This window comes from Lissotriton vulgaris, chromosome 2_1 (genome assembly GCF_964263255.1).
Source record: "Lissotriton vulgaris chromosome 2_1, aLisVul1.2, whole genome shotgun sequence".
Taxonomy (NCBI): domain Eukaryota; kingdom Metazoa; phylum Chordata; class Amphibia; order Caudata; family Salamandridae; genus Lissotriton; species Lissotriton vulgaris.
The window spans coordinates 272,194,216-272,208,482 of NC_141687.1; the positions used below are offsets into that span (position 1 = coordinate 272,194,216).

At 46.1% G+C, this 14,267-nt stretch overlaps 1 protein-coding gene across 2 annotated transcripts in view; it reads left to right on the forward strand.

Moving 5' to 3' along the window:
• Nucleotides 1-614: 614 nt before the first annotated feature.
• The window catches only part of BCAS3 (BCAS3 microtubule associated cell migration factor), a 3,998,327-nt gene continuing 3,984,674 nt past the window's right edge, over nt 615-14,267 (forward strand). For both annotated transcript variants that reach the window (XM_086954924.1, XM_086954923.1), the window contains exon 1: nt 615-730. The gene's annotated coding sequence lies outside the window, so the exon portion shown is untranslated. The remainder of the gene's footprint in view (nt 731-14,267) is intronic.

Sequence of the window (14,267 nt, forward strand, 5' to 3'; positions counted from 1 at the left end):
TTGTAATTCAAATATGTGAGTTCAGAATACCAGTTGTACAGACTATCACTTTTAATAAGTGTCTCTGAGTGCAGTGCTATACTACGCCCTGTTAATGTCAAAGAACACATATGTTAAATAAATACTCTTTTTTGAATTTTACGTGGTATGGTTTATGATTTACAAAGCAAATATTTTCAGGGCTCGTCTCCAGTACGGGCTCTAAGATCCGAGCAAGCTCTTGCTGTTCATTTGTTGGCGCGCCCACCTCTAATTCCGTGCCAACCCGGCTTCTAAATGTCAACCTGTCACCGCTCAGCACCGCCTCTCACCCCATTCCTGCCAGAATCATGTGTGGCAGAAGCAGGGTTTGCAAGAGCCACGACCAGCTGACACAAACCTCACAAAATGTTCTACCAAGTCTATGACTAATATAAACGCTACGTTTCGTGCCAGTGAAGTCCAACACTCTCTGGCACCCGCCAACAGGTGCATTGTTAGGACAGTGTTTACACACCATTGAGGCACGTGCGGACGCCACAGCCAATTATCTATTCGGAAGTCTATACAGCGCGCTAGATTGGCTAGTGTGCCGACAACGCTCCAATCCTGTGTCTCCTTACACTTTACAAGACATAGAATTGGTTGTCATCCGACCCGGAAGTACTGATATTATTTACGGACAAAACGCGTCCGTAAAAAAGATCAATAAGTGGCAGCTGACGTTGGGCTGAATATTCGGATAGTCTTTGTAAGTACTGGACACCATATGTGTATATAGTCGTAGGCAATTAATGGAAATTATGTAGGTAAACGGAGGAGCAATTAAAGGGCAGGAGAACGTAAGGTCTTTTCACAGTTCAGTCCTCAGTGCCGAAAGAGTTCAATATTTCTTGGTCACATATTTTGAAGAGATGTATGCATGTTATTAATTTAAAATTTGGTAATGACTTCATTTTGTGTTGGCTTTGTGAGATGGCGAGTTTCTTTCTGTCAGATAGGGTGGTGCTGATGTGGTATTGGTGGATAACGGTTTGAACAGTAGTTTTGAATTGCGATTCGAAAAGATTTTTGTTTCATGGGAGGGATATGTGTTAGCAGTCGGTTTGACTTTTCTTTTTTTTAAAGTATCTTTTTATTTATTGTATTGATGTAAATTGATTGTAATAAGCAATCACCAGTGATTTGACTTTTCTTGATGATGTTGGCTGGCAGAGTGCTGAAGTGTGATTCTGTCTTTCATGGCAGGGAACTAGTTTTATGTATGGTTTTCAAGATGCTGTTGTTTCGCTCATCTTGAGTGACCACCTGCTGTTAGGCTTTGATGAAGCAGTGGCAGTTTTTAGGTCTCGTCAAGACCTGCTAGTTTGCGCGCTTAGAGACCGCTCATTGCTTACAATTGGTTGGCATAATTGTCACTCTAATTTGCTTGCTTCTTATTTGTCAGCTGCCTTGGGCTTCCTTCTTCTTTGTTTGTCCGTACTCCCCTGGAGTATGGGCGTTTTACTTGTGCCCTTCCTCCGATCATTTTGTAGGCACTTTTTTTCTGTGTGTTTAATCACTCTATCAGAGTACGTCTTTTTCAGCTATCTCCCTTTATGTACCTGCCTCATCCTTGTTCCCAGCCCCTTCATCCCATCCTGTGTTTTCCGTTTTGCCTCCTACTTGCCTCCCCACCCTCAGTGTTGCCCCCCCCCCCCTCCTCTCCCTTCGTGTTTCCTCCTACCCTGCTATAAACCAAAACAAGCCCTATGACTCGGCCAGCTATGCCCGCATCATAGCACATCTTTGGTTGTTCATGTTTTGGGGGAATCGGACCAACTTGCAGTTTCTTTTATCAAATCAGAAGGCTTCCTGAACCTGACCTTCTGAGCAATTTTATCCTCCTCAGTCACATTAAATGACTTATTACCTTCCTGCCATTATCGTGCCACCTATTTGTATTTCTGGATAACCTTTTTTACTCTTTGCCTCATGTCTTTATCTTCCTCCAGCTCCCTCCATTCTTTCTGTGTTTTAATCCGACATCAAGATCCTAATTTGGTTGCTAATTTCGATCCTCAAAATATTGAAATTAAACTTTTCCATAACAGTATTGGGAATGATTCTATACACCAATAACATGGCTTTTCAAAGACTTCCTACAATCAATTTCTGGTGCAATAGCCTGCTATATAGACCTCTTTGCAACTCTATTAAATAGCTGTGCTTTCCCAATCACTTTGGGATGGTAATGTAAAACAAGTTTAAGCTTAATTCTAATTTTCCTTAAAACAATTCTGCATGTTTTGAGATGGAAATGGAAGTCCATTGTCCGAAGCAATTTCTTCTGGCAACCGCTCACTACAAAACACGTTTCTAAACTTCTGTTCCACCTCTGAGGTTGCACATCCTATCATACAAATCTCAGGCCATTTCGAGTAATAGTCAATTAATATAATATCATGCAACTCCTTCTAGATCACCACTTAGAATGACCGATCAAATAGAAATCCTCTTTTCTCTTTGAACCCACTGGTAACTCCATAGCATTTGTAAGAACAAAAAATGATTTTGCTGGTTAATCACTTTTATTGAAAATGTAACCACTTTTCACCCATCTATTTATCCTGGCATCCATTCCCAGCCACCAACCATTTGCCATCATTCAAACACAATTCAGTGTCCCATTCAGTTGTTAGCTTTTCATCTAATTCAGTCATGTAATTAACTATGTTTGCTGAAGGCCACATACTATCAAAATGCCCTTTTTGTTTGCTTCTTTAAATATTATTTGCAAAGCAGGACACTTTTTTGCATTTGCAAGGTTATTGAAACTGCTATAGTTGTAAGAGATATCTCCACTATTACTGCTAACATTGCATCTGGGTTAAAACAAAATTAGTACTACATGCAGCTGTTGGACGTTATGTTCCCTTCATTACGTGGCTACCTAAGTAATTTTTGCAAACGGTTTTCCAACTGCTTTATGTATCTAACTATGCCGATTTGACCTGAAATGTTATCTATGTTTCTGCCCACAGTCATTCTTGAATACTTTTAGATTTGGTGTACCTCAATATCTTTTCCCAGTAGACTTGGTCATACGTTATGTGTTCAAAAACACGTTTCAGCCATGGTTCTCAAAATCCCCATATCGTAAGTTTTGAAACGTCTTCTTTTTATTGCGAGGAGTAAAACGTTTAACACAGTTAATAGTTACTTGGACACTATTTAAATTCCCTAGATAATCACACTGTGGCATATGTTAGCAAGTCCAAGTGTTTCATAATAGTGTTTTAACAGACATATCTTCATTTGAGAAGTAATCCCATCATCCTCCAATACTTCTGCAAGGGCCTCAAACATGTCGAGGCACCTCTTCCATTCTATGGGTTGCTCGCAAGTTACTAAAAAAAATGGCAGAGGGCTTGAATGTTGGATATTATGATGTAATACTAAAACATTGGAAACATGGTCACCATAACTGAAGAAGGATAAAAAGTTGTCTCAGATCAGTTTAAGGCAAAAAATGAAGATACAAAACTTAAAAGCTATACCGTTCCTTAGTGAATCCTCTATATTGAGTACTCTTGAGCAACCAATTGAGAAACAAATGACAGGTGTACCTAGACTATGAATAAGACTGGGCCCAAGTACTGGAACCCCATGTGACAGAGATCCTAGAGGCCAGAATAAAAATCTTTTTAAGCTAAAACACAACTGATATTGGACGCCTTATAAACTAAATAAAGCACGGCTGACGAGAGACCTAAAATGCTGATGATGCCGACGTCCTAAACATGGCTTAATATTCTGGAAGTGTCCAGCACTGACTCGATACTGGTAGTTATTATGAAAAACTTTAAACAACATAACAGACAATCTCAGAGTGGCGTCTATTAGACTTGCACTATTTCATGAAACCAGTGACATACCTGCTATTAACACACATCATGAGAGATGATTACCATACCTTTTGGCTTCAGGAAAAATATGCATATTAAAAGCCAATGGGGCATGCATGGGCTACTGGACCCAACCGTGGTGGTTCGCGGGCTTTCACGCTTAATTTCCCGGGGCCAGACCTACTATGGATCCTGAGCAACTGGGCCAAATACCCTTTCTGCACTTGACTCTCATTGGTATCAGTGAATGAGCAGTCATAGGCTCCCTAGGGAGGGATAGGTAGGTACAGATTGGTGAACATGACTCATAACTCAAAGTACACTCAGCAATGTCAATAAATCAGTCCGAGAGTAAAAAACGTTATTCTTTACTCTTCAGTAACATAAAAGTACTTCAGTACATAAAATCACATAAAAGAATAAACCATCACAGTAAAGAAATGTGCAAAATAAAAACCTTAAAACATTCACAAATGCATCTTATTTAGACGGGATCCAGTGTCATCTTTTCTGAATTTTTTAAATCTGCCATATATAGGAGGCCATAGCACAGTAGACCAACGGATTATTCAGTTATTGCAGAATTAATAGAGCTGGTCAACACTGGCTTGCATTAAACATTTTAAAAAGGGGGAGGACTCATTTTCTTCTTGGCAAATCATAAAAAGGACAGAAAAATACAATATGCAAGTTTGTTTGGGCAGAAACACCATTACAGGGGCACATGGAGAGACATGAGAAAACATGTCAATTATGTGATATTACCCACCATCAAAGGCAAAAGATTAACCCTGAATCTGATCAAAACAAAACTTTGCTGGACGTTTTGAACAAGTGTCTGGTAAAAATGCAAACCCTCCTGGAAAAACGTCGCAGAATAAGCAGCAACAGGTGTCTTTATACTTTCAATGTTCCATCTTTTCCTCTGTCCCTTTACATGGACCAGATATTTCAACTTGTCCTTCGTAGGCATTCTACAGGAATCAGGTTTGATAAAGAGATCCAGGTGGCCAATCTCTTCACAATAAATCAATGTCCAGTCAAACACGTTTTTATATGAACAAGAAGTTTTTTTTTAACTCTCTGCATTGAAAGAAATGACATTCATAAGCAACAACACATTCTCCTTAACGTCAGGGCTTTAGTGTTTATCTGGCAATTCCCTGTCCCACCCTCTTCATTGCAAAGTGATTGGGGTTATTCCCCATTCACGGGTGGCTGCATCCGGGGAATGCTTACTAGTAGGCTGTACTTGGTAGTTCCCTTTTTACTCTTTAGGAGTTCGTCTTTAAGTGGCCTGGTGCCGCAGCACCTTCCGCAGAGAGTACCCCATGGCCCAACCGGCCCGATTCAAATCTGAAGAATACTTCAGGATGGAAGTGTTTAGCGGGTGCCTGGACCACAGGCACTCACAAGCTCTGTTCCTGTTTGGAAAAATGAGACTTCTCGTGATACATGGAGGCAGTACTTGGAAGAAGCAGGCTGTCTCCCAAGTAGCGCTGGCAACTTTCCCCTGTGATCGGATATGCTTCCAGCAGGCAAAGTGGCAGTAAGTCACTGTTCCCATATGAGGGTGTGGGAGGTGTTGGGATTTGATCTTCCAGCTCTTGACCAAAACATAGCGATAGTGCAACATCTTACTCCGTATTCTCCACAGTTCTCTGTGGTCAGTCGGGCAAATCACGATGCATGGGCTTGACCCGCTGGTCACAGCCTCTGTTTTTTTCCGAGCAATGGCCCGAACTTGTGACAAAGTTAGTACCAGCTGCCTCTGCTGGCATAAAGAGTTGCAGCAGGACTTAAGGACACAGCACACACTCATCTGTGTAGTCGCCTACACCATGGCGGCCTCTTCTGGCAAGCAGGGTCATGGCTAAGACGATCACAAGATTGTTGTGCTTGTCACACTATCACTTCAACGGGGAACTCCTCTTGCATACAGAGTCACTGAAATTAGGTAGTACCTTCTTGTCAAACACCACACTGTGCTCAGTGCAGACTCTGTCCACAGCAGTACTCTCTTGGCATTCAGGGGTTGCTGAAACAATGCTGCACACTGGCAGCGGCCTGATCGGTGCACAGCCGTATCCTCACACCTCGCACAACTGGACCTCGCTCCCTCAAGGCTGTCCTCTTCATCACAGGGAACACTGGTCTAGGCAAGCTGGCAGGAGCTGGTGCTCCAGGGCAGGTGGTCTTGGTTTCCCAGGGTGATGTCCCTTCACCCTGTAGGGAGACTAGCAGGCCTTGGACCCCAGTCCTGGTCATATAACATATAATCAGAAGTCTGCAGAGATTCCCCTTCTCACCCAGCCCCTCTGCCTGTTTGGCAGATGACAAATTTTCAAGTTTCAACCTCCCTTTATAGTCCATTTACAGACACCAAATGTGATTTAGGGTCTGAATTGTTGATGTTTTATGTTGAGGTTCTGCTTCGTTGGAAGTCTACACTTTTCTTTCTCTCCTTTCCTCCTGAAAGGCTGTCTGTCACAGCAGGAGAGACTCCGAAGCTCAGAGTCCCACAACACATACCAAGGGAGTGACTAGAGTCAAACATGGATGTCCGTCACAGTAATATGTGCATCAAATGGTTAATCCTGGGCTCCTATACCACTCTTCATGATTCCCTTATCAGCTTCATCTTCCTTACTGAGATGTATCCAGTTCCCTTCTTTGTGACCTATCAATGAATCAAAGAGCACCCTTTTGAAGTGTAAACTAGGAGTCTCTCTTGCTCCTTTTTCTCCACTTTGTCCCACCCAGCTCACATGAATGCAGCAGTACACATCTGTCTGGGGGATTCTTCTACTCCTCATGTCTTCACCATGCAGGCTTGGGCTTCCCAAAATGGAACCCAGCATCCTAATGTACCCGTACAGGCATACTTGATGTCAGTGTAATTACACAGCACACATACTGTCTAATACTGTCACGTTCTTGTATTGTGCCACCATAAATACACATTCAGTCTGTGCGCTGTGTACAGTATTGTGGCTTTTCTGTATTGTAGTAGGTTGTGTTATTTGCAAACACAAACACTGCAAGCACACACACACTCCTTGTGCATGCTGCACAACACTACACCCATCATCTATTGTACTTCCTGCACGTACACATACACTTAGCACATACTTTTCCTTGCGCATGTATTGCACAACACTGAATCTTAATGTATTCCTCATAGGCATACATACCATTAGTACATGTACTACCCATACATGTATTACACAGTACTGCTATATCCCTGTACTGCATCCTTTCCAGGTGCACATACATCCAGCGCAGTCACTACTCGTGCACTGCACTGCGCAGCACTCTACGTCTTACTAATGTAGGCCAAATGTGATTTAAGCAGACAGCAGCCGAACTTTTAAAAAGCGAGAGAGCCTGTAGGCCTCACCCCAGTGACACGAGATAACAAGCATTGGAAATGCAATAGGTCTCGCATTAGGAAAGTTTGAGCGATTGTTATTGTAAATGACACTTTTTTTATTTATGTGTTGGTTTTGAAAATAGCAAAATTAATAGCTTTGTCAGTTACAATGTCAATAGTTTTAACTTTCGCAAATGTGACACCTATAGCATTTGTAATGCAATGTGTGTTGTATTTACGTGACTTAGATGTATTGATATTACAAATAACAATGTCTTTTATTTTTGTAACTAATTAATACTTAAATAAAAGTTATTGTAATTTATAATGGCAATACCTTATACGTTTTGTAAATAACTTTTGTGAAGATTATGTTCAGTGTATTTTATTGTGACGAAAATCCAAGAACATTGCATTTGCACCTACACACACACAGAGCCACACACACACACACACATATAGATGTGGTGGTGGTGGATCTGGGGGATATGGTGGTGGTGGATGTGTTGGTGGATGTGGTGGTGGATGCGGTGGTGGATGTGGTGGTGGTCATGGATGTGGTGTTGGTGGATGCAGTGGTGATGGATGTGGTGGTGGTGGATGCGGTGGTGGTGAAGTGTTGGTGGATGTGTGGTGGATGTGGTGGTGGTGGGTGTGGTGGATGTGGTGGGTGTGGTGGTGGATGTGGTGGTGTATGTGGTGGTGTTGGATGTGGTGTTGGTGGTGGTGGATGTGGTGTTGGTGGTGGTGGATGTGGTGTTGGTGGATGCGGTGGTGGTGGTGAATGGGGTGGTGGATGCGATGGTGGATGTGGTGGTGGTGGTGGATGTGGTGGATGTGGATGTGGTGGTGGTGGATGCGGTGGATGTGGATGTGGTGGATGTGGTGGTGGTGCATGCGGTGGATGTGGATGTGGCGGTGGATGTGGCGGTGGATGTGGCGGTGGATGTGGCGGTGGATGTGGCGGTGGATGTGGTGGTGATGGTGGATGGGGTGGTGGATGTAGTGGTGGTGGGTGTGGTGGATCTGGTGGCGATGGATGTGGCGGTGGATGTGGCTGTGGCAGTGGATGTGGTGGTGCATGTGGAGGTGGATTTGGAGTTGATGGTGGATGTGGTGGTGGTGGATGTGGTGGTGGATGTGGTGATGGTGGATGCGGTGGTGGTGGTGGATGGGGTGGTGGTGGATGGGGTGGTGGTGGATGTAGTGGTGGTGGATGTAGTGGTGGTGGGTGTGGTGGATGTGGTGGTGGATGTGTTGGATGTGGTGGTGGATGTGGTGATGGTGGTGGGTGTGGTGGTGGATGTGGTGGTGGATGTGGTGGTGGATGTGGATGTGGTGGTGGTGGATGCGGTGGTGGTGGTGGATGCAGTGGTGTTGGTGGATGCGGTGGTGGTGGTGGATGCAGTGGTGGTGGTGGATGCAGTGGTGGTGGTGGATGCAGTGGTGGTGGTGGATGCAGTGGTGGTGGTGGATGCAGTGGTGGTGGTGGATGCAGTGGTGGTGGTGGATGGGGTGGTGGTGGTGGTGGATGGGGTGGTGGATGTAGTGGTGGTGGGTGTGGTGGATGTGGTGGTGGATGTGGTGGGTGTGGTGGGTGTGGTGGTGGATGTGGTGGTGGATGTGGATGTGGTGGTTGTGGATGCAGTGGTGGTTGTGGATGCAGTGGTGGTTGTGGATGCAGTGGTGGTTGTGGATGCAGTGGTGGTTGTGGATGCAGTGGTGGTTGTGGATGCAGTGTTGGTGGTGGATGCAGTGGTGGTGGATGTAGTGGTGGTGGTGGGTGTGGTGGATGTGGTGGTGGTGGATGTGGTGGTGGTGGGTGTGGTGGATGTGGCGGTGGATGTGGCTGTGGATGTGGCGGTGGATGTGGCAGTGAATGTGATGGTGGATGTGGTGGTGCATGTGGAGGTGGATTTGGAGTTGATGGTGGATGTGGTGGTGGTGGATGTGGTGGTGGATGTGGTGATGGTGGATGCGGTGGTGGTGGTGGATGGGGGGGGTGGTGGATGGGGTGGTGGATGTAGTGGTGGTGGGTGTGGTGGATGTGGTGGTGGATGTGATGGTGGATGTGATGGTGGATGTGGTGGTGGATGTGGTGGTGATGGTGGATGTGGTGGTGGATGCGGTGGATGTGGTGGTGGTGGATGCAGTGGTGGTGGTGGATGCAGTGGTGGTGGTGGTGGATGGGGTGGTGGATGTAGTGGTGGTGGGTGTGGTGAATGTGGTGGTGGTGGGTGTGGTGGATGTGGCGGTGGATGTGGCGGTGGATGTGGCGGTGGATGTGGCGGTGGATGTGGATTTGGAGGTGATGGTGGATGGATGCACACATGGATGGATGCAAATGTGAATGGGTGGGTGAATGGATGCATGGATACGTTTATAGTTGAAGACTAAGCCATGGCTGTGTCACTGAAAACTATCGAAGCCGAATTGTGACGAGCCCATCAGAAGCTATCAGATCATTTTCATCAACACCCGCCGCTCCCCACCTCCAACTGGGCAATGAGGGCGTGTTTGGTGATGCAAGCAGGAGGAAAAGGTTCAGCTACCTGCGGAACTGTAAACAACCCCCATTTGAACAACAGACTAGACAGAGCCGAACACGAATCAAATAAAGCCCACAAAGTCCATATATTACAGTAAAAACACAGTTGAAGGCAAGCAGACATGGGCTGCTGTCTCCAAGGTTGCTTACCCGTAGAATAAACACAGCTGTACACGGGGTAAAATTAGACAGACATTCAGAATAACAAGCTTTAAACAAGGGGCGGAGCGAGGGGGAGGTGTGCTGGGAGAGAGAGTGGGGAGGGGAAGAGCTGCTGGTGGAGTTCCAAGCGCTATATGTCAAAAATATTATTGTTAGTAATTTGATGGGCAATTAATTTGCAGTGGAGGAAATACGCTAATAACAGAACATTCAGTATATAGACCTAGACAGAGGGAGGGAAGACAAGAACGCTAGTTGCCGTAATGAAAGAATCAAAGTTTGGGATGAGGATTAACCAGCTGCTTTAATAGTGAAGGACCTCTTGACAGCAGTCATAATAAAATCTTCCTGAAAAAGGCAATGAGCAGAATAGTCCACGGAACCTGGACTCAATTCTTCCTGCTGAATTCCGTGCTGTATGCTGGAGGGGGAGGTGTGCTGGGAGAGAGAGTGGGGAGGGGGCGGAGCGGGAGTAGCGTCGTGAGGGGAGAGAGGTGGGGAGAGGGCGGAGCAGGAAGAGCTGCTCTCGGCAGGCTGGGGAACAGATGCTGCTGTTCGTGTGTCAGCAGGAGAGGTCCGCAGTTGTGCGTCTCCTCCCTCATCATCTGGCTCCTGGAGGAGGGTTAGCTGCTCTCGTGATGTCCTCGGGCAAAGGGAGGAGGGTGGGAAGAAGCCGGGGGGAGGGAAGGAAGGCGGAGGAGAGGCGGGATGTCTTTTCAAGGTTTAAACATGGGGGCGGATCGAGGGGGAGGTGTGCTGGGAGAGAGAGTGGGGAGGGGAAGAGCTGCTGGCGGAGCCTGAATTCCGTGCTGTATGCTGGAGGGGGAGGTGTGCTGGGAGAGAGAGTGGGGAGGGGGCGGAGCGGGAGGAGCGTCGTGAGGGGAGAGAGAGTGGGGAGAGGGCGGAGCAGGAAGAGCTGCTCTCGGCAGGCTGGGGAACAGATGCTGCTGGGGAAGTGATGAGGGGAGGTGCCCTGAAGAAATGCGACACGGCAGGCAGGGGAGGGGGCGGAGCGGGGGTGTGGGAGGAGTGCGGCTGAGGGAAAAGACGTGCAAGGCAGGCGGCTGGGGGCATGTGCACGCGCTTTTAATGTCAATGCGCATTGAGCTTGAATTTCACGGGCACTGCAAGGAATCGCCATCGATTCCTTGCATGTTGGTTAAAGTCTGTTTAAGCCCCCATAGTCTCGCAAGCTCAATGCGCATGCGCATTGACAGGCGAGACCTAAAAAGGACCTGTTCACTTCTACTGACCACTACATGGTATGCTGCTACCACTGCACTTGTATTACTTAACTCCTGGTGAAGGTAGTAGCCTTCCACCATAACATAACGTGTATTTGTAAAGCACACGTTCACCCGGAGGTATCTTGGCGCTGAATAACAGATGTTTATTGTTACCCAACTCAATGGTACTCATTTTATGGACCTCAGATGGTTGGAAAGCTGAGTGGACCCGCCGGGATTTGAACCTGTGAACACGAGGTCGAACACAAGCTCCTGCAATGGATGCATTAGTCCACTGAGCCACCAGACCACTGGGAGGGTAGTGGTCTGTGTGCCCCTCCTGGTACAAAACGACCGTAGCCCATGAGAGTCCTATGGCATGGCGCCCACTCATGATCTGTGTTTGCTTATGGCAACAAAAATCTGCTTTAGGGATCCAGACAATAGTCCAGTTGGGCACTCAGGTCAGGGGTGCATGTCTTTTACCATTTGTATTTGTATTTGTATCTGGGTTTTATATCGCGCCAACTCACCGACAGGTCTCAAAGCGCTTCTGACCAAGTACAGCAACAGGAAACAAGGTGGAAGAGTGTGGAAATACCGACCTATCTTACGGGGATGTAAACGCGTCCTTGAAAAGTAAGGTTTTCAGGGATTTCCTAAAGCGGAGAAGATTGGGTTCTCTACGAAGCACCTCCGGCAGCTTGTTCCAAATGGTGGGAGCTTGGACTGAAAAGGATCTGCCCCCTTTAGTTGCGAGGTTTAAAGCGTGGGCAGGATAGCAGGAAGGCGTCGGAGGATCGCAGGGCGCGCTTGGGTTCATACACTTCAAGCCTATCTTTTATGTAGGCTGGCGCCTGTCCATGAATTGCTTTATGGCAGATGCACATGCTCTTAAATTCGACTCTCTGCTTCATAGGGAGCCAATGTAGCCTATAAAGCAGGGGGGAGGCGTGGGTCCGCCTGGGTAATCCGAAGATTAGACGGGCTGCGCGTTCAAGATGACCTGAAGACGATTGATGGAATTTTTTGGAAGACCTAGGTATAGCGCGTTTCCGTAGTCGATTCTGGACACTATTGTGGCTGAAACAATGGTTCGAAGCATGTTCGTTGAGAGTAGAGGGACAAGTTTACGTAGCTGCCTGATCAGGTTGGTACAGGAGCCAACCACGGCGGACTCTTGGTTGGTCATTGAGAGTTCCTGATCGATTTTCATACCGAGGCTCTTTACACTAGGGCACGGTTTTGGGGTAGGTCCGAGTTCTTGTGGCCAGAACAAATCATTCCAGGGGGAAGTAGAGGTTGAGACTACAAGGACTTCCGTTTTGTCTGGATTGAATTTTAATAGGTTAGACGACATCCAGTTTACTGTGAACCGTAGTATATTTTGGGCCATGGACTGAGCCGATGTTGTGTTGTCGATACTCAGCAGCAGCTGAGTATCATCGGCGTAGTTAAAAACTTTACAGCCCATGTTTGCCAAGGAATCTATCAGTGGCTGTAGGTATAGATTAAATAAAAGTGGTGAGAGTGCGGACCCTTGCGGGACTCCACATACCAAGGCGCCTACGTCGGAGACCTGATCTGCTAACTGGATCCTCTGCGTCCTCCCTATTTAAAAAGCCGTTAGCCATTGGAGAGCTTGTTCTTTTATCCCGGACCTGGCTAGTCTGTCCAGGAGCAGTGCATGGCTGACCGTATCAAACGCCGCTGAAAGGTCTAATAATATCAGGGCGCTTGGCTTTTTACTGTCAGCGATGCATCTGAGCTCATCCAGTACTGACAGCATTACTAGTTCCGTGCTATGGTGGGCACGAAAACCAGCTTGCCGCTCCTGGAGAAGATGGTGAGATTCCAGAAGGGGTGATAATGATTTTAACACATGCTGTTCTAGAACTTTTGATAGAAATGGCAACTGGGAGATTGGCCTGTAGTTCTTCAGGCTAGTTGGATCTGCCCCAGGTTTTTTTATCAGGGGTCTGACGCGTGCCTCTTTAAAAGTGGTTGGTAATGATCCAGTAGCTAATGAATCATTTAGGAGGTCTAGGACCTGGTCCTCTAGAATCGGAATTGCTAACCGAAAGATATCGGGAGGGCAGGGGTCGGCGGGAGAACCTGACTTGGTAGATGCTACTAGTTGTCTAAGGGTAGTGGAGTCAATTTCAGGGAATCTAGTAAAGATAGGGGTTGGGGGGTTTTGAGGGGACAATGGCATGGTGTGTATAGTTGAGTTGTTTTTCTTGATATCTGACAGGATAGTCGCTACTTTTTCAAGAAAGTATCCTTGAAAAGTGTCACAATCAATCAATGTATCTACCTTTTCCTCCTTTTTGCTTAGTTCTTTCAGTATTTGGAAGGTTTCTTTCTGGATGTTTATGGCATTGTTCATACGTGTTTCATAAAAGTCCTTCTTAGCTGATACAATAAGCTTTTTATATAGTTGAAAAGATGTTCTGTATAATTCCCTGTCAGTATCCTTTTTAGATTTCCTCCAGCATCTTTCAAGATGACGGAGCTTTCTTTTTTGATCTCGTAGGCTTTGGGTGAACCAGGGAGCTCCTTTTTCTGCACCCTTTATTTTTTGTGTTTTTTCAGGGGCTATCTCGTCAATTGATTGCCTGAGGGTGGTTACTATAGTGTCATAGTTTAGATCTAGGTCTATGCCATCTGATGGAATTATGGATTTCTGTTTACATTTGGACAGGACTTTGGTCAGGGTTTCTGGGTCGACTTTTTTCCATTGGCGCACTTTTTTAGTTTTTAATGGAAGTTTAGCCTGGGGATTGTTTTGTGGTATATCACACAGAATTATGTGGTGGTCCGACCAGATGCAAGGTGTGATATTTGTGAGAACCACCTTTGGCATAGAGGACCAAATGAGGTCGAGAATTTGACCTTTTATGTGGGTTGGGGCTTCCACTAATTGTGCCAGTCCAAGAGCGGTCATGGAAATCTGCAGTTTCTGTGCTGGTAAATCTTTATCCATTTTATCCCAGTGAACATTAAAATCACCCGTCACCAAAATATTTTTGTAGCGTGTGCATAGATCCGATATTATAGGGAAAAAGAGATCGTTAAACATTGAAGTACTT